Raw genomic sequence first — 22,035 nt, forward strand, 5'->3', positions numbered from 1 at the left:
GTGCCACCATCTTAAGGCGTTTGGCAGTGGTGAGCGTGTGAGGAGGGTAGACCTAAAATGTCCGCTGGCACATACACACACACAGGCGTAGGCGTACACGCACTAGAAGCGTGGTCGGTGCACCTGGTGCTCTGAGGCCAATTATTCAATTAGTGGCATCGCCAGCCATGCATGCCAAGCACCTCATTTGCATACATGAATTCCTCCGATTACTGTCACCTATGTGATTTTCCCTTGTCATGCTTTCCAATATTGGTGTCTCACACTGTGTGGACTGCATCTGTCACACCGGCAAACAAAAATTAACTAACTGTATTTGACTTTTCCACTTTTAAGCAAATTCTTGGCTACAGACAAAGCGGATATCTCTGTGTCACATTGCATGTGAAAATTGGTATGCTCTCTTTGGGATTCTTTTAAATGATTCAAGTGTTGGCAAAACATGGTAGGAACTGTGTCAAGTTCGCTTGCAGGCCAAAAGTAAAACTCGAAGATGGATTCATTAACTAAGTCCAATGGTATAAAAATTAAGACAGGAAGCCATTGCAATAGTTGTAAAACATGTCCTTATGCTATACTCCATTTCTGTTATCATTAGCCTAAAACACTACACATAAAATAAATGAAATATAATTTAACTTTTTGTCAAAAATAACCTAGCTACAGTTTCAAATTCCATACTGCAATGAAGAGTCTACAAAGAAAAAACAATACTATCCTTAGCTAGTTTCAAATGATGCTTCTAATTGTTAGAAATGTAAAAAATGATCATAGACATGTAGACAACAATGAGTCAGAGCACTGTATGTCAATCTCAGTGAATGTTCAATTACCCAGCAGCAGGAGAAAGGAAGGCAGTTAACAAGTATTTGCAATATATTACACATACTTAGCTATGCGTAGGTAGCTTCACTGCTGCCCCTGTTTCTCTCAAGTAGAAGTGACACTGGTCCAGGTTCAGTTAAAGAAGCTCTCTCTCTCTCTCTCTCTCTCTCTCTCTCTCTCTCTCTCTCTCTCTCTCTCTCTCTCGCTCTCTCTCTCTCTCTCCTTCAGGCTTACTTGTCTTATTCTTCACTTAATTATGACAAAGTGCTCACTAAGAAGTAAGCGTCCTCACACTTAGTGGCATGCCCCCCCCCCCCCCACACACACACACACACACACACACACACACACACACACACACACACACACACACACACACACACACACACACACTGCTCAGCTAGACATGTACACAGCGTTTGCATTTTTTTTAATCCCGAGGCACAACCAAGGAGAGAGTGCAGGAAATTATTTCGAATGCATTCTAGTACGCAGCATCACCCTTCTCCAACACACACACACACACACACACACACACGCACACACACACACACACACACACACACACACACACACACACACACACACACACACACACACACACACACACACACACACACACACACGCACGCACACACACAACAATAAACACAACCACATTTACTGCACAGAGAAAGCAACCAATGAAGATTGTTTTGTAGTAGGTAGACACATCTTCCATTATAGTTTCAACAATGTGGACCAAGGCCACCATGCACGGTATATAGGGCCTTTCAGCAATATCTGCAATGGCTTGGTACGTGCTAAAGTGCTATAGGGAAATAGATTGATAGGAAATCATACAATTCTGTCCTGTGAATTTAAAGAATGTCCTCTAAGGGCTCGGATACACCGGTAGCGTTTGTCGGCTGAGACTACTTAGCACCTCTGAACAGAGTGCAGGACTTAATTTGCAAACTGAGTGCAAACCGATTCTACATCAGAGGAGGCGGATGGGAGGAGCTATAGGAGGACAGGCTTAATGTAACGGCTGAAATGGAAGAAATACAAGTCAAACATGTGGTTTCCATATATTTGATGTGTTTGATACCGTTCCATTCCAGCCATTACAATGAGCCAGTCCTCCTATTACTCCACCCGCCAGCCTCCTCTGTTCCACAAAGAGAATTGCGAGGAAATGTCAGCAGTCAGAAGTCCTCCAGCCGGGGGTCCCTAAAACACACCATGCCAAAGGAACGGCAGATGAACAACAGATCAACATTCACTATGGTGTGTGTTGTCTCTGAGCAATCAGAGACGGAGAGGTTGTGTGAGAGATGAAACCTCATCCAGCAGCAGAACACATCTGTGTTTCTGTGTCTGTGTGTGTGTGTGCCTGTGTCTGTGCGTGTGTGTGTGTGTTTGTGTGTGTGTGTGCATGTGTGCGTGTGTGTGTGTGTGTGTGTGTGTGTGTGTGTGTGTGTGTGTGTGTGTGTGTGTGTTTGTGTGTGTGCGTGTGTCTGTGTGTGTGTGCCTGTGTCTGTGCGTGTGTGTGTTTGTGTGTGTGCGTGTGTGTGTGCGCGTGTAAGTGTGTGTGTTTTATATTGTGCACACGTCTGCCTGTAAATGCGTGTTCCCACTACAGTACAGCCTTGTGATGTAGTCCACATTATGAACATACTGTAGTCATATGAAATGGTAGCAGACAGTTTCTTCCTGTCACCCCTCTTCCTGGTGATGCGTGGTACGCCCCAGCAGGCTCCCAGTGAAGGAAGGATAATTAAACGGCTGTGTGGTTGAGCCTCTGCTAATGGATTATTACCTCAAGGAAATGAGACAGAAAACGCAAGTCAGACTCCGATAACATTCATAATATCAGGATTGTAAATTGAGCGTAACATTAATGGGCACTGTATACAAACAGTGTGAATCTGACTATGTCTGTGTTTGTTTCTGTATGGGGTTTTGTATTCAGGCTTTTGTGTCGACCTGTGCCACAGTGCTCTGTCTCCATAATGGTTGTCTTAGTATCTGAGCTTCTGTGGCACAGTAATTCCCTGCATGTAGGCCAGTAGCCGCATAGCGAGAGGAGGGGGATGGGGTGTACAGGAGAGAGATGCGAAGAGACAAGCCACACAAGCCATAAAGGGAACGGGGTGGGTGGGGGGTGCCAAGCAGTTACCCTAAACCCTGCCGTAGGGCTATGAACACACAGACTCGGTTAACCACAGAACCACAGGAACATACTAGCACACTTAGAAATAAAGGTAGTAAAACAAAAAGAAAGACAGTAAGAGAGAGAGGGTATGTGTGAGTGTGTCCAATACGTTTAAATGAATCATGAAGTGAAATCACTTATCTAGATTCAGTCCTTAGATTTGTCTTCAGGAATCACATGCTTTGTTCAGCAGCTTCAGTGCATAGATTTAAATGAGTCTATGAATTCCACGTAATATTATTTCCATGAATAATCAATGCTCCAGTGCTATAATTGTCCTTCACACTTCTGTGGTCTCACGTAATCTTTTACACTGTCATGTTTTTACATATATGCCAGTGATATCTGTTCAATTGTTCTTGTTTCCTATCAATAAATATGAATACTTGATAATAACATATTGTTAATGTTGTTCATTTGTTCTGAAAGAGAGATAGATTCGTCTCATTTTAGATTACTGTTGTAGCTAACCCATTTTCCTGTATAGGTGTGTGTGTGTGTGTGTGTGTGTGTGTGTGTGTGTGTGTGTGTGTGTGTGTGTGTGTGTGTGTGTGTGTGTGTGTGTGTGTATACATGTGTTTGTGTGTGGGTGTGTGTGTCTCTGTGTGTGTGTGTGTGTGTGTGTGTGTGTGTGTGTGTGTGTGTGTGTGTGTGTGTGTGTGTCTATGTACGTGTGTTGTGTGTGTGTGTGGGTGTGTGTGAGTTTGTGTGTGTATGTACGTGTGTGTGTGTTCATCCTGGTTTGACATGGAGGCTTTATAAGAACTGGCAGCTGCCAGTCTCCTGTTGACGTCTGTCAGGAAGGCCAGACCATCACATGGACACACAACAGAACTCTCTGAGACCCTGGAAAGATACTTGAGATAAAGATAACACCCATTGTAAAGCTGTGGACACAAGACATCGTGTTTAGACAGTAGGATGAAAATACCCATTCCAGTGTTGCCATACAAACATCTTCAGCCATTGATGTAAACACATTTCTTCTAAATGATCATAGTATGTGTTTAATGCCGTAATGCAATGCCTCATCAATCATGTCCCTTGTTCATCATTGGTAGCTACTCAAATGAACTTTGCAAGAACTCTGGCTTCACTCAATTGTAGTATGAATGTCAACACAATTGGTTGACCGGATGCAGGTGGCAATAGTGACCTTCTTTATAGAGAGCTATTGCAGAGATATGGTTTGAGGACTTCATATATTGTTCTGTCGTGAGTTTCCATTGTTTGTGGATTTATCCATTCTCTGTGCTGTGAAGGACATCACTAGTGATGCTGTTTCCTCGGAAAAGTAGATATAAATGAGATTCTCCTTGGTGGGTTGGAGAGTTCACCCTTGACCCCAGAGGGCCATGTGCTCCCCAGAACAGGGTCTAGACCCCACTCCCCCACTCCAGCCTTCTTCTGTCCAAAGACTGGGGTCAGGGTTCCGGGGGACAGGGGTCAACAACATGGCAGCTCATGGAGCATCGGTATGCAACAAAACGTCTCTTGACAAGACCAGTCTGGGCTACCATTCATGTAATACAGTACAGTTCAAATTCAACTTGTATTGTCACATGCACAAGTAGAGTGAAATGCTTCACTTGCAAGCCCTACCCCAAATTGCAGCAATCAATATCAAAATAGTATAAGTTAAATAATAAAAGATATCATGAAAAATACAAAATAAAAGAGGAAGCAATATACAGGGTCAGTGTTCAGTAGCACATTTTAATGTGGAGGGATACTGGAGTAATTTGAGGTAGATATGAACATGCAGGCGGGGGATTAGGATAGAGGGACTGGTAGCAGGAGAAATAGATGTAGTACATAACCTGCTGCTGCTGTTCATTTTTAACCGCCATTCAAAAGAACAATGTTGCACCTATCTGAGTAGGCCACTGTGGGTTCATTTAATGACACAGAAAAAGCATTTAAAGATGTAACTCTGGAAAATATCTTCAGTCAACTGACAGTACCACCATCTTTCACTGAAGGATCTGAAAACCGTTTCTAAGTGGTGCGAAGCGGTCACGTGACATCAAGGTGTTTCAGCTGTTATTTGTGGCCGTATGTAAAGGTTGAGCCAACATTTCCGTGAAGTTATTGCCAATTTGAATACTGCAAAGCAAACTTAGCGATGGTAAATGCTACCTCTGTTGACAAGCGTCATGTGATCACCCCTCTCCTCTGCATTGAGGGAACATGTTCATTGTGATTTTGTCTAGAAACAATATCTGACATGTAAAGCTTAGTGGCTGCATGGAAAAGCTTTACATTTACAACCTTGCCTCTGTGTGTGTGTTCCCTCGTGTTGCAGGGTTGGAGAAATATGGCCCTGATTCCCCTTGCTCAGGAGAGAGACCAAATGGACATGTCTGTCTGGGACTTTGCCTACTGCTGAACCAACATGAGCTCAGGTTAGAAAGCCAACGGGCCACCAAAAAATACAGACGCAAATGCCAAACTGACCATGCTGTGTGTGTTATGTGTGTGTGTGTCCGTGCACTCTGTTCATCTTCATGTGAGCGTGTGTACATGTGTGTTTGAGCGTGTGTGTCTATGCAAGCCCGCAGCAAAGTTAGCCTCTGTGTTGAGTATTTATTTTTTATTTTTTTATTTGCACCAAAGAAAACAATTGATAGACAACAATACAAAGCAAACAATTGTGCACATGCGGTTGGAAGCCCAAGGGCTTATATGAAAACCACAACACAAAAAAAACAATATACAAAGATAATAAAAAAGTTTTGTTAAAACAGATAACAAAACCTACTAATTATAAATGTATAAATGAATTGTTCAGTAATCACCAAAAAAAGATACACATTTGTTTTGTTTAAATGTGTTTGCATGTGAGTGTGTAAAAGTTAGGCTATATGGAGAATATTAGAGTAAACCCTTGGATGTTAGTAGCAGTCCAGGGAACACAGTAAACAGAAAAACTGGTTTGAGGGAAGCTCAGGCAACATGGCCATGAGCAATATCAAATCCCATGACCCATTCCTCTGCCCTCTGGTCCATACCAAGACCAGAGTCACGGGGGGGGGGGCAGAGGCTAGCGTTCACTGTTTATCATCAGCACAAACTCACAGTCTAAAAGGTGTACCCCTTAAAAATCTAATGCAAATGGCTATAGCCATTGCAAATGATACACAAGCAGGCAGCGTTCTCGGCGAGGTCATTTGGAACATTCCCGTATTACTCCCCACATGATGTGTGGATGATGTGTGGATGATGTGTGGATGATGTGTGGATGTAGCATTTTAGTTGTACTGCCATATTGGTCGATCTATGAACTTAGCTTGCTTTAGTGATGTGTTGCGGAAGGTATTATTCGGGATTTTTGAATGGCCTATTTACTCAGAATGAGCAGAAAAAAGAAAAAAAAATCCTTGATTTGACCTTTGACCTCAGCCTTCCTAAAACCATCTCAAACACAGCTGGAGAGATTGACAATATGTTAATTTCTTGGGATATTTAATGTGCGTGCTATGCACCACATGCTAAATCTGTAGAAATACAACTCTGCCATAAAAAATATTTCAACAGCTAAAAATACCGATCTCACTCACACTCTCCAAACAGTACCAGACAATACCAAGAGATTACCTCTAGTACCATTCAGAATATTCTGGTTACTCCAAAAGGCTGTTTGTAGGTCTTGGTATTCAAGTAAAATACTTATTGTGCGATGTAGAATTAAAGGGTTCAAGAGAGAGGGTGATGTCAGCACCCATGGGCCTCAGCATGTGGTAGTGTACCCAGTGTAATTACTCCCTCTACTCTCCCTCTATCGGTGGAGTGCTCTGAAGGGCCAATTAGGGAGGGCAGGCCGAGTCGCCGGGCAGGAGAGTCAGCGGCAGAGTCACTACTCACCATTTAAACTCCCAGACCTATAGCCATCATTGTTATCAAATCACTAGTTTCTATTTTTGCCAATGATACAGTCAAAGCCAAAGATTTGTGATCAAATACCAAAAATAGACATTTTTCAGACCAAGCATGTGGTTTCATTTTTTGGTATGAATAAGCACCCTGGCATGGTAATATTGTGTGTATCCAATGTAACTATACAGTATCTCTCTTTAGAAGGATGCCATTTACGCTGTAGCCAGTGTTGTCTGTTGACAAGGTCATACACTATTGTCCCTCTGGTTGGTGTTTGGTCAAAACCAAACAAAAAAACTCCAGTCCATTATGGGAGTAAAGTTTACTATACAGGTTTTCATTGTGCTGTGGACATGAAAGTCAGGAGGAAGGTACACTCTCCCAATAGGAGAACACTGAACCCTTTAAAGAACCCATTTTGGTTCCAGGTAGAACCCTTTCACAGAGGATTCTACATGGAACCCAGAAGAGTTCTACCTGGAACCAAAAAGGTTTCTACCTGGAACCAAAAGGGGTTCTCCTATGGGGACAGCCAAAGAACACCTGTGGAATCTTTTTTTCTAAGAGTTTAGATGTATACTGTTAATCAGAATCCTTCAGTATCGGGCCATTGCTTTAGGTTCGCTATAGTTCAAATGCTTAGCAAATGTGAATGTGGGCTTTATCAACGGTCCTCTCCGAAATACTACATCTACCTTTAATCAGGATGTGTCTACAACAGTACCATAGCATTCATGTCACCATCTTAAAAGCAGTGTGTCAGTGTCGTTAGACCACTATATCCACCGCTGCATTATTTAGATAGACTGCAATGCAAGGTTACTGGCCCACTATGCTTTTTAGGAGTCAGAGCGATGTCTAACCTCCCATCAGCCATTGCCTGTGTGAGAGCATAGTAGGGATCATGGGGTCAAAGCCCAAACAAGAAGGGATGACTATTTTCATCTCTCAGATGAAGATGTGCAGTGACACTCCTGAAACATTCCCCCTGGAAACAGGGCTACTGCAGCCTCTCATTTCTATCCTTTAGTAATACTCCCTGACAATATCCAAATTACAATGATTGCCTTGTGTTTCAATGTGCTGTATGCTCTATGGGCAGTGGTTACATATATATACTGTATATATGTATTCGATTTATAGAATAGCAACCATGAAAATGCACAATATCCTGTGTGTTTATATCCTATTATGTTTGTATATGGCACAGCATTACTTATACTAATTTAGCACTAATGAAATCCAGTATGACAGAGAGCGATTGTTAGGTGTTGCCATTCATAAGGCACAGCCTGTGTTTCCCTAGAGTAGACCTTCCAGAATACAGACGTAGGATCTTAATTTGAGCCAGTTTGCTGTAGCAGGAAAATAAACTTGCAGCAACAGGAAATTATCATTTTTATGTGGATTATAATTTAAAGTCCATATTTGTAGGGGTTGATACATTTTCCGTAAGGGAAAATCAAGTCTGAAAGTTCTCCTGCAACAGGGTGATCAAATTAAGATCCTACATCTGTATACCTGCATGCAGCCTCCATGTCATTAACGCTTGGCCACAGGACATAATGTCCCCTGCATGCGTTTGCATGATTAAAGCATGGTACAGTGTTTGTGTGTGTTTGTGTGTGTGTGTGTGTGTGTGTGTGTGTGTGTGTGTGTGTGTGTGTGTGTGTGTGTGTGTGTGTGTGTGTGTGTGTGTGTGTGTGTGTGTGTGTGTGTGCGTGTTTGGATGTGTTTATGCGTGTGTGCTTGGGGAACACAGCTTTTGGATGTCCATAAGCGAAAATCTACACCTGTCCATCTGACCAATAAGAATAAAGCCATTATTATCATGTAATAAATGTGTAATAAACACACAATAGCTAGCAGCAAGGTTAAAGCATTAACCAAAGCAAAAAGTAGGTCATTTATAAAATGTATTTATATGAAAGCTGCTATTTCATTTAAATGATTTATTTTCCATCTATCATTTTAATATTTCCTATTCGTCATGTAATTCCATATTTCATGCCTGGATGCGATCCTTCCCCCATGCTATATATATCAGCTGAGGCTCCTGCCGCTTTGTGATAGCACATTCTATCCTGTCCACGGCTGTTACAAAAATTCCACAAAACCGAAACATATCCATCTTTTTTTCAAATTTTGATACCCAGAATTACCAGGGGTAGGGCATTGGGGTGGGGTGACAAAATCACTAGTTATCCATTTATAATTAAAAGGAATAAAACTGCAGTTGTATTTTTTTTTCATTTAATATCCAAGTGGCCGTCAGTGGAGTGTGTAGTAGCGCTGCGTAGGTAGGGTTTCTCATACATCATCTTTTTACTCTGAGAACAAAGGATATGCACATCATAAAATCATGCAAATGAATGCAAATCGCTGGCAGCGAAGAGAGGGAAGGTGGCAGGAGGGAGGGGAGTTTGCAGAAGCCAAGATGGGTGGTAGGCAAGCCTCTTCTGCCCCGAACAATTTAAGATATAGCTTTTTTGACAAAAGGTGTTGATGGCCCAATGTATTGCTTAATGTAGTTCTGTCTTATCCCAAACCAGTCTTTTTAGTCTTTGTTGTGTACAGAAGTGTTTTTGAATATCCCTCCTTTGGGCCTGGATAGACTTGCCTAAGACAATGCAAAGACCAAACAAGAGGCATCTTCTCCCTCCTTCCCTCCTTATTCACCTCCCTTTTTAATATTTTAAAGCAACATTTTGAATAAATGTTCTTTGAGAATTACATATTTTATTCTCAATTCATGTTTTCATCTGCTGAATGCAGTGAATAGAAAAGAAAAGGTGTCTCTTGTGTTTTGATGGAAGAGAGCAGGTTAGGGAGGGAGGGCAGGGCAGGGCTGTGTGTATAGAGCATCAGAGAAATGCAAAACAGATCCTACTAACGCCACGGCTAATGAAAGTGTCCCCTCTACCCCCATTCGCTCACTTCAACCTTATCAAAATTGTGTCATTTTCCTGAGTGCATTCATTAAGCCTAAGGGAGGGGGATTAAGAATTGACAACCACTCCCTCCCTTTCCTTACCCTCAGACCCTTTCGAAAATCACATATTCACAGTGTATTCCTGGATATTCATGTCAGTGGACACCATGCACATTGAGATTTTTTTAAACGCATTACATATCTTTATAATGAGGAAACTGTACAGAGGCCAACATGTCCACATCGTCTGAAACTTTGGTCATGCAGGTTTTCTGTGTACATTTTTTTACAATTTTTACAGTAACTGTTTAAAATACAATTTGTGGTGCCTTTCGACTGCTCAGGGTTTTCAAATGAGAGATCGCTTACCGGCAGGTTGCAGAGCTACCATTCTGTTTAAATCTGACCAAGGATGGCACACCAACTGTCAACATCATTTCAATATAATTCACACATTTAGGATCATTTTGATTGCTCTAATTCTGAACAGTTGCTTGTTGTGTTTTAATGAAGTTAGTTATAATTTTCGAACACAGCTTTAGAGACTATCCACTTAAACATCTAGTCTGTATAACTGTGTGTAAAAGGCGTAGACTATGTGTGAGTGGGTTTACATAGCACTCAGAGCTGCCCGTATTTCAGCTATGATCAGTGATTTGTGTGCAGTAACATATAAAAGAACACTCACACACACACGCGCACGCACGCACACACACACACACACACACACACACACACACACACACACACACACACACACACACACACACACACACACACACACACACGTCTGGACTACCCCTCAGACACAATATGGTGAGTGAGAGAAGGGGGAGGGCACAGACAGACACTTACAATAATGCATAATGACGTTAACATTCTTGCATGTCTAATGGAGGGGGGACCGAGACAGACACTGTCTGGGCCGTCGCCTGTGTGTGTGTGTGTGTGTGTGTGTGTGTGTGTGTGTGTGTTTGTTTGTTTGGCACCATACCCAAATGACTGAGCAGCTTTGGCTAAAGCATTAATCATTATGCAAGATCTTGTCTGTGTGTGTGCTGTGTGTTTTTTTTTTTTTTTACTAAACCAATGCACTGGAAGCTATACGACATCCACAACAGTAGAAGCTGAGTGTTGCATTTCTATGAAAAATCCTGCATTCAATCTCATTTAAATATTTGTGTGTTTTGAAGGGGTGGGGGCGCAAGCATAGACATCATCAAGTCCTCTGTTAATGTCTGTTATCTCTCTCAACCTCCCATCATACAAACAGAAGGTAATGGATTGGATATGAAGTGATAGAAAACGGAGATGGAGAAAGATAGAGGAGTACTGGAAACGATGGAGTTCATTTTCTGCAGGCACCCCGGTGCCGTCTGTAGACCGCTGAAATCCCCTTGAATGTGTTGCTGGGCTTAGGAGAGGGGGGCTGGGTTTATATCCTACTAGGCCCTATCTCTGCATGGGTACACTTTGTTGTCCCCCACCCAAAAAAAAAAAAAGTATTTTTTTGTCTGCATCAAATGTCAAGTTAATTTCCTGGGTGGTATGAGCAGTGTGTCCTCCCCTTGGGTGTGTGTGTGGCAGCACAGAGGATGTGAGTGGGGGAAGGAGGTAAAGCGAAGATAGGAAAAGAGGCGAGAAGAGAGGTGCGGAGGCGGAGGCGGGGGCGAGTACAGTACGCTAGCATCTGTAAATTGGCGCTCTCTGATGCGCTAGTGGCAGTGTGTGTGTGTGTGTGTGTGTGTTTGTGTGTGTGTACATACAAAGCATACATGGTTATAATTTTTGAGTTCAGTGAGTGTGTATGTCTGTATGTCTGTCTGAATGCACCTGTTCGTTTGAACTTACAGTATATTTCTAAACGTGACATATTTTGTCTCAATAATCATTTCAATTGATTATTGGAATTCTAGATCTACAGCCAATGATGTGACAACCCTCTCCTGTGCTGGTAGTATCATGTGGAGCATAGCCCATCTTCATTAAAGGGGATGAGTCCCTTATGAAACGGCCAATCAGAATCCTCTCTTTTTATAGTCCAGCTACAGGGTGCTGACCCTTACCACAAGAGCTGACCGTTAAAGCTGCAATATGTACCTTTTTTTGGGAGACCCGACCAAATTCACATAGAAATGTGAGTTTTAGTCTAAGAAGCGGAAGATATGTTCTACTGTATGAGTGCTATTTTAATGCTTCCTGTCCTTCAGTTTAGTTTTTACGTTCTTTACTTTCGGTTTTGTACACCAGCTTCAAACACCTGAAAATATAATAGTTTTGGTTATTGAAAATATATTTCACAGCGGTTTAGATGGTATAATGATTCTCTACACTCTGACTGCTGGTTTTGTCACATAAATTGAAATTAGGCAAACTATTAGAATTTTAGCAACCAGGAAATGGCAGAGCAATTTCTGCATATTGCACCTTTAACTAATGGGAACCCACTGCTCTATCATTATAATAGCCCCTCATCTTCATACACAACCACAAAGACCTCTGTGTGTCTGTCTGTGTGCATCTCTGTTTGTTCCACCCCCTCTTTTAAGCTGCTGCTACTCTGTTTATTATCTATGCATAGTCACTACCTACATGTACATATTATCTAAATTACCTCGACTAACCGGTGCCCCCCCCACATTGAATCTGTACCGGTACCCCCTGTATATAGCCTCACTAATGTTATTTTACTGCTGCTCTTTAATTATTTGTTATTTTTAGTTTTTACTTATCTATTTTTTACTTAACACTTATTTTTCTTAAAACTGCATTGGTGGTTAAGGGCTTGTAAGTAAGAATTTCACTGTAAGGTCTACACCTGTTTTATTCGGTGCATGTGACAAATACAATTTGATTTGATTTGATGAGTGTGTGTCCATGAGCTGTTTTTTCTAATCAGCAGTGTCCTATCAGTGAACTGATTTAAACATATCCCTATCACTATTGTCGCTCATGTAGGACCACTAGCTAATGTGTTGCTTGGTGATGGCAGTCGTTGTCTCTCTCTGCCACTGTGGAATCTTGTTATATTTCATTGAGGTTGTGTAGATTTTTCCCCCCCAGTCCCCCTATTTGCATTGAGTAATTGGGTACATCTGACAAGCCTCATGCCGAGCGTATGTGTTTCTTACATTTACGGGTTGCATCTTTTATGTGAAAAGAAACACATACTATTATTTTTTCACAAACACACTGTTTGTATTTATTGGACATGATCGGTCTACAGTGCCTTCGGAAAGTATTCAGACCCCTTGACTTTTACCACATTTTGTTTATTTACAGCCTTATTCTAAAATGGATTAAATAAATACAAATCCTCAGCAGTCTATGCACAATACCCCATAATGACAAAGCGAAAACAGCTTTTTAGACATTTTTTCAGAAATACCTTATTTACATAAGTATTCAGACCCTTTGCTATGAGACTCAAAATTGAGCTCAGGTGCATCCTGTTTACAATGATCATCCATGAGATGTTTCTACAACTTGATTGATTGGACATGATTTGGAAAGGCACACATCTGTCTATATAAGGTCTCACAGTTGACAGTGCATGTCAGAGTAAAACCAAGCCATGAAGTTGAAGGAATTGTCTGTAGAGCTCCGAGACAAGATTGTGTCGAGGCACAGATCTGGGAAGGGTTCCAAAAAATGTCTGCAGCAATGAAGGTCCCCAAGAACACAGTGGTCTCCATCATTCTTAAATGTAAGAAGTTTGGAACCACCAAGACTCTTCCTTGAGCTGGACATTTCTAAAAATCCTGTTTTTGCTTTGTCATTATGGGGTATTGTGTGTAGACTGATGAGGAACATTTATAGGACTACAGTACCTAACAAAACTGTGCCTGCCTGTGTGTCTGTGTGAGTGTGTGTGCGCATGTGTGTTGTCAGAGTGATTTCCAGTGTCTGAGTGAGCGTATGAATGCGTATATGCGTATTGCGACAGACATGTAAAACGCTGTAATGTGGAGAAAGGGATTATTAATTTGTCAGTTGTGCGTTACCTGATGTATGCTCCTTGCCTGTCACATCCCATAACGCAGAGAAATTACACCAGTCCCACATAATTATGCATATTCATGATGCTGCTTTGCGTGGCGCAGGTGCAGTATCATGGTCTGTAGGAGTCACCGTGGTCTCGAGACGTGGCAGAGAGAAAGGCTTGGAATCTACTGAATCACTGTCTCCTCACAAGCGTAGGCTGGATAGCACTCCCTTCATGACAATTGTATTATATATGGAAAGCTCTTTTGCATTTGGTGGCATAGCCTCTGTTTGCCCACAGTGTAACATACAATCTTAAATAAATTAGCTTTGTCCCGGATTATCAAGGTCATTCTGAAAGAGAGGATTTTTTGTATAGCTCTCATTTAGCCATATGTTTGTCATATTTTGTCATAGTTGTGTTTTTAAAATGTATTTCTATTGTCCTCGCTGTTGCTCTCTCTCTCTCTCTCTCTCTCTCTCTCTCTCTCTCTCTTCTCCCTCTCTCCTCTCTCTCTCCCTCTCCTCTCTGTTCCTCTCCCTCTCCCTCTCTCTCTCCCTCTCCTCTCTCTTCCTCTCCCTCTCCCTCTCTCTCTCTCTTCCTCTCCTCTCACTCCCTCTCCTTTCTCTTCCTCTATCTCTCAATCTATCGTCTTCTTCCTCTATAATCTTGACAGTGTGGTTACACGTGGACCTTTGTGTCTCTGTTAATGAAAGGTGCAAATCAGAGAGGGAATGCTGTTGACATAGGGACAAGGATGAGAACTAGTGAATGAGAAACAAACCGAGATGGATGAAAGAGTGATGATAGCGGGAGAGAGGCGGGAATGAGGGAATGGAGAGAGAGGACAGGAGGTGGTGGAGGAGGAGGAGGAGAAGGAGAGTAGGAGGAGGAGAGAAGAGGAGAGGAGGTGGAGGAGGAGGTTGAGGAGGAGAGAAGGCAGAGGAGGCTCCTAGTGACTGGCTCAACGGCCCATTGAAGCGGCTTGAGGAGGGAGCAGACTTAATCAGTGCACCAGCGGTAATGAAGGAAAGGGTTTGGGCTGTGCCACTGCTTGGGTAAAAAGTGATTGTTCTCAGCACGGGCTTCCCAAACACTGCCAACAATGGCACTATTGTCCCGCCAGCTCTCATTAGGGAGAGAACTAGAGACGGCACGAGAGGGGCGAAGAGGGTAGCGCGAGTGGGAACCTGACAGGAATGGGGGACGGGGGGAGGAGGGAGGAGGGAGGGGGAGAGGGCACTCCCCCTGATTCCATTGAACTCCACCCTGGCATCATCCTCTCCCTTCCTGTCTCTCGCTTTATCTTTCTCTCTCTTTCATCATATCTTCCTCTCGTTCTCTTATCCCTCCATCCTCTCATCCCTTCACCTGGTTGTCCTCCGACCTATTTCTCCTGCTTTCCTCTCATCTGCTTACCTTACTTTCTTGATATATTTATCTGTTTTCTCTCACTCATCTTCCCACCCTCATTTTCTTCTTTCTTCCTCTCATCCTCCCATTCCTATCCTGGCTTTAGGATGCCTTGCCTGTCATACCACCTCCACGTCAACATGCCCCATCCACTTAGAAAGAGAGAGAGCGAGAGAGAGAGAGAGAGGAGAGAGAGAGAGAGAGAGAAAGAAGGAGGGGAGGGGGGGGGAGGCAGGGAGATGGGAGGGAACAAGAAATATCATGCCTGTTCCTGCCTTAATAAACATGGACGAATGATGAACACAATAGAATACATTATGCTCTTGTTAGCAGAGGCAATCAACATCTCTTTCACAGCCTAACCCAATGCTCAATGGCCACAAAATATTAGATTTGATTCTTCAATGTGAAAAAGAACATAGTGTTGCATATGAATTTCCCCCCATTCAGTCTGCATTCTCTGAAATATTTGTCATCTTCCTCTACAAACCAATGGTTTTGGCAGTGTGTGTGTGTTCGTGTGTGTGTATGCCTGTGTGCGTGTGAGCATGCGTGACTGTTGTATGAGCTTGCATATGTGCATGACAAACACATTTTGTCAAATATACTGTAAATAAAAGATGTGGCAGATTAAACAGATGAAATGTTTATTTTTATTTCAAGTAATTAGGACTTTTATACTAATTATTTTAATATCTATGACACAACCATACAAACTAAATCCTAATAGATAGCCCAACCATAATCTCTTTACTAAAGCCCCACTTGCTCTTTAGAACTATGCAGAGGAAAAGGGAAACAGCGAGACGACCATTCTGCCTGAATTCCAACTGTATTCTGACACTTCTGAAAAAGGATGTGGCTTTAGGAGATGAGAAACAGGCCTGACAATGTTGGCATTTATTGGGATGACTCATGTACTGGAGGCAGCTCTGCAGGGTAGTCACTGGCTGGCACAGCCACAAAGTCATAAAATCTGATTTTAAACCTAAACCTAACCTTAACCTTAACCTTAACCCTAACCTTAAACACATCTTATGCCCAGGCCTCTAAAGTGCGACCAATTTAGTTGCATATGCAACGGAATATTTTTCTGTGCGACCAGGAGTTTATTTTGGGAGCACTGTGTGACTAAGGAAAAAAATCTACCAGATAATAATTGTTGTAATGATAAGGCTTCGCTGTACCGTTATTTCCTAGTGCACTAGAGAAAAACAGCAACGAGGTCAAAAGATCTGACCCATAATACTGGCACAACATTTTTACTTTCCTATAGCAGACCACCAGGACAGCATATTATTCATAAACCATGTCGTAGGCTGTTCTTAAACTGCTCGCGCATTGTTAACCATTTGTTTACACTTTGTTTAGTCATGTTATCTCATTCGCTAGCTAGCTAACAACCTGGTAGCTGCCAGTATACTTGGAGATAGGAACAGAACCAGAACCGAGAACAAAAGTGATCTATACTGTTCCGGAATATAACCGTTATTTTTAAAAGCATGGATACTGGTTAATAACGTTAATTTATGTTAACTTATTTTTATCTTTATTCTGGTGCCACTCTGCACACTCAAGCTTTTTAGCTAGCTAGCTTGTTAGCTAGCTTTGGTCTAGCTCTTAAAAACAATAGGCAGCATTATAAGGAATGTAATAGAACTGAGAGTCATGATCAAGGGCTAGCTCTAGTCCAACGTTAGTTAAGCCAACTCTCTGAAGGTCAACGACATTCAAAGTTCCTTCATAGAAGCCATAATTCTGTGGGCTTAACTAAGATAATGCTTGTCATAACAAGATTTCCATGCTTCATGCCCTGCGCTCTCCTCACCCGCAAAATTTCAGTCGCATGTCGCACCCTACACTACAATTGTCTTTCCAAAGCATGTGCATAGCTTTCCTGCTCCATAGCAAACTGCTCTATCCATTAGTGGAGTAATTTAATGTCGAGCTAAATAAAAATTGAAATATATATTTTGAGGTTTAAAAAGGAAAGGAAACAGAAAGGAACGATATAAACTGTAACTTTTTTTCATTCGAATCGGGTTCAGAACTTTATTTTGCTGTTTGGAACAGTGGAACAGAATGAAAACAATTATGGTTTCTAGGGCACAATATGTGCTTCATTGTTCAAGAGGAAGGGAGATCGTTCAAGATGCTAGAAGCATTTCGCAATACCTGCAATAACATCTGCTAAACAGGTGTATGTGACCATTAAAATTTGTAAGTCTATTCATGTCCTGAGGAAAATGGCCTTCAAAACCGGCCACTAGGGGCAACAGTGAGCGTTGTGGACGGGGTTGGTGGATAGACGTAATCCCATGACTCTGGATCAGAAGGTTGCGTGTTTGATCATCACAGTCATGGACACTGTTTTTATTTTTTTTATTTTTAACCATATCCCAAAACTTAACCCTTACCTTAACCATTCGGAATGAGTGCCTAAACTTAATGTTTTAACCCTATCTCAAACTTTAACCCTTAACTTAACCATTCGGAGTGACTTTTGGAGAAATGGAATGATTCAGAGCATTAGGAGGAACAATACAGAGCAGCAGAAGCAACAAAAACACTTCGAAATTTGACATTTGGAGAACGTGGATGAACTTCTAATTCTGGGGTGAGATTGTGACAGCTTGTTGAGAAAACATATAGGCCCAATCAATTTTTAAAAAATCGTATTTTCTCGTGAGCCTAAATTTCTCGTGAGCCTAAATGTGGTGCTCCTAAGCTTTTTAAGTTGAGAGACAAGTACTACTAATGAATAATGTTAATTTAGAGCCCTGCTTTATGCCTAACGCTAACCTTAAATTAAGACCAAAAAGCACATTTTGGCTTTCATAAATTTTTACGATATGTAGACAACTTTGACTTTGCAGCTGGCCCATCTTGTGGAAATCACTCAGCTCTGCCTCCACGACAAGATTCATCCCAATAAACTTCAATATGCGAAGTCTCTGAGTGACAATGACAATTGCATACCAAATTGTCACTCAAGTTCCATCAGCGAGTTTCGAGAAAATCCTCTGTCCTCTTTCATGTTTTTCTTTTTTTTGTCCCCCATGCAGAGAAATGGTCCCGGTAATGGTAGCAATCTGGACCCAGAAAGGCAAGGGGCATTTAAGCTCCAACACAGGCACAAATCAGGTCTGTCTGGATGATCTGAGATGATGTTGACAATCAGTATAACTTCCCCAGACTTCCACAGAAGAAGCTATGTGATCTAGTTGTTTATTTCAATGAGTGCCATGAGACAAAAGAAAGGAAGAAAGAAGAAAATAAATTCATAGTCTGAATTCTAGCTGAACGGGGTGTGATGCGCACACAGTGAAAGAGATGGCCTCCGGTTCAGGGGCAGGAGGCTGGGTTGCTATGGCTGCAGGTCTCTGATATGCCCATCTGCAACACAGAGAGGGCCTACTCTAACTGTGTGTCCGTGTGTGTGTGTGTGCGAGCGCGTGCTCGTGTGTACCTGTGTAGGTGAGTTTGCATGCGTTTGCATGTGATCCACCTTAGAACATACAGCAAAATACTGCAAAACATATTTTTGTATGGTACACATCAAATTAAATCAAATTAAATTTGTCACATGTGCCGGATATAACAGGTGTAGACCGTACAGTGAAATGCTTACTTACAAGCCCTTAACCAACTGTGCAGTTTTAAGAAAATACCTACAAAAAAAAAATCTGAGATAAGAATAACAAATAATTAAAGAGCAGCAGTAAATAACAATAGCAGGGGGTACCGGTACAAAGTCAATGTCAATGTGTGGGGGCACCGGTGTCGAGGTAATTCAGGTAATATGTACATATATGTAGAGCTATTAAAGTGACTATGCATAGATGACAACAGAGAGTAGCAGTAGCATTCTGGGGGGGCAATGCAAAAAGTCTGGGCATTCTGTACTCTTCTAGGGTGGAGTACGCACACAACACGCTCCAGTGTTCCTCCACCGGTCTGTCACCATTCCAGGTGTTGTACGGTTACCAGCCCCCCCCCCCCCCGGTTTCCTGATCAGGAAATTGAAGTTCCTTAGATATCGTGCACCAGCTGTTGTTCACATATATGCATAGGCCCCTACCCCGTGTCTTACCAGAGGCTGCTGTTCAGTCCTGCCGATGGAGTGTATAACCCGCCAGCTGTATGTTCTTAATGTCATCGTTTAGCCACGACACGGTGAAACATAACAAATACAATTTTTTTATGTCCTGTTGGTAGGATATACACGCTTTCAGCTCGTCTGATTTATTCTCCAGCGATTGAACATTAGCTAGCAGGACGGAAGGCAAAGGCAGATTAGCCACTTGTCGCTTGATCCTCGCAAGGCACCCTGATCTTTTTCCATAAAATCTCAGTTTTCTTCTCCAGCGATTCACGGGGATCTGGGCCTGGTCGGGTGTCTGTAGTAGTATATCCCTCCCGTCCAACTCATTAAAGAAGAACTCTTCGTCCAGTTTGAGGTGAACAATCGCAGTTCTGATGTCCAGAACCTCTTTTTGGTCATAAGACACAGTAGCAGCAACATTATGTACAAAACAAGTTGCGAACAATGCGAAAAATTGTAACAGAATAGCATGGTTGGTTAAGAGCCGTAAAGACGGCAGCCCTCCCCTCCGGCGCGATCATGTACACAGCTATTGTTCCATCAGAAAAGCATGTGAACTCCCCATGTACTTACTGATCCCTAGAATCCATAGCCGAGAGGTTTATATACACTGCTCAAAAAAATAAAGGGAACACTGAAATAACACATCCTAGATCTGAATGAATGAAATAATCTTATTAAATACTTTTATCTTTTCATAGTTGAATGTGCTGACAACAAAATCACACAAAAATAATCAATGGACATCCAATTTATCAACCCATGGAGGTCTGGATTTGGAGTCACACTCAAAATTAAAGTGAAAAACCACACTACAGGCTGATCCAACTTTGATGTAATGTCCTTAAAACAAGTCAAAATGAGGCTCAGTAGTGTGTGTGGCCTGGATTAGAAAACAATGATTTTATTGTTAAACATGACTCTGTAAACTTTGACGACATGTGTCTCATTATGCCTGGCGAAAACCAAACACTGCATTCCACTGTAAGAACCTTATACCAACGGGTCAAGCATGGTGGTGATGGTTTGGGGATGCTTTGCTGCCTCAAGACCTGGACAACTTGCCTTAATAGAAGGAGTCATGAATTCTGCTCTGTATCAGAGAATTCCACAGGAGAATGTCAGGCCATCCGTCTGTGAGCTGAAGCTGAAGCACAGCTGTGTCATGCAGCAAGACAATGATCCAAAACACACAATCAACTCTAGATGAAAATGGCTAAAAAGCAACATATTTGAAGTTGTGAAATGACCTAGTCAAAGTCCATACCTATTCCCAATTGTAATGTTGTGGCAGGACTAGAAACAATCAGTTCATGCTTGAAAACCCACAAATGTCACTGAGTTACAGCAGTTCTGCATGGAAGAGTGGGCCAAAATTCCTCCACAGGGACATGAGAGACTGATCAACAACTACAGGAAGTGTTTGGTTGGAGTCATTGCAGCTAAAGGTGGCACAACCAGCTTTGGAGTGCAAGGGGGTAATTACTTTTTCACACAGGGGCATTGGGTGTTGCATAACTTTGTTTATGAAATAAGTATGTATTTGTTGTGTTTTTTGTTCACTCAAGTTCCCTTTCTCTAATATTAGGTTTTGGTTGAAGATAACATTCAGTATAAAAAATGTGCATAAGTAGAGAAAATTAGAAAGGGGGCAAATACTTTTTCAAAGTACTGTAAAGTTAGCTCGTCCTGCTGTTGGAAGTACTGTTGATGTACCCCCACGCAGGCTGCATTTTCTACTGTGATTGGTCAGCAAATGATGGCACCGCTTGAAAAATAGAGCAGAATCCTATTTTCTCCGCCTATGCTGAGCAGCTTCTACAGGCATGAGCACAACTGACAGCTCCTCCTGGATAGAACCCCCCCGCCTAAGCTTCAATGAAAATGAATGGTCCACCCCGTCTGTCAGCTCTTTAGCTGTCACCCCAGACTGTAAAAAAAAATCCTGTTATTTCTACGGTATCTTACTGGCAGCGAGTTACCTGTAAGTTACTGTAAAAAAAAGGTACAATATGTTACGGTAAATATTAAAGTTTCTTTGAAATTTATGCTAACATACTTTACCTTTTTTTACAGTAACTTAAAGGTAACTGGCTGCCAGTAAGTTACTGTAAAAACAACAGGATTTTTTACAGTGCCAAACAATACTGTGCTCCTCTCTCTCCTCACATCACTGCCACTGCAGTCCATTGTTGTCTTTTAAAAGCAGAGTAGCACGCAAAGTGCGTTATGACCTTGATATACACTCAGTGTAAAAAACATGAGGAACACCTTCTTAATATTGAGTTGCACCCCCTTTTGCCCTCAGAACAGCCTCAATTCGTTGGGGCATGGACTCTACAAGGTGTTGAAAGCGTTCCACAGGGATGCTGGCCCATGTTCACTCCAATGCCTCCCACAGTTGTGTCAAGTTGGCTGGATGTCCTTTGGGTGATGGATGATTCTTGATACACACGGGAAACTGTTGAGTGTTGCAGTTCTTGACACACACAAACCGGTGCGCCTGGCACTTACTACCATACCCCATTCAAAGGCACTTAAATATTTTGTCTTGCCCATTCACCCTCTTAATGGCACACATACACAATCCATGTCTCAATTGTATCAAGGCTTAAAAAACCTTCTTTAACCTGTCTCCTCCCCTTCATCTACACTGATTGAAGTGGAATTAACATCAATAAAGAAACATAGCTTTCACCTGG

The 22,035-nt window shown here is 42.1% G+C and overlaps 1 long non-coding RNA gene across 4 annotated transcripts in view; it reads left to right on the forward strand.

The window, feature by feature from the left end:
* Positions 1–22,035, forward strand: part of LOC145863976 (uncharacterized) — a 76,117-nt gene that overhangs the window by 17,233 nt on the left and 36,849 nt on the right. For all 4 annotated transcript variants that reach the window (XR_014382559.1, XR_014382561.1, XR_014382560.1 and 1 more), the window contains exon 2: positions 5,328–5,427. This is a non-coding gene — a long non-coding RNA (uncharacterized LOC145863976). The remainder of the gene's footprint in view (positions 1–5,327; positions 5,428–22,035) is intronic.

This window comes from Salmo salar, chromosome 24 (assembly GCF_965601325.2).
Source record: "Salmo salar chromosome 24, fSalSal1, whole genome shotgun sequence".
Lineage (NCBI taxonomy): Eukaryota > Metazoa > Chordata > Actinopteri > Salmoniformes > Salmonidae > Salmo > Salmo salar.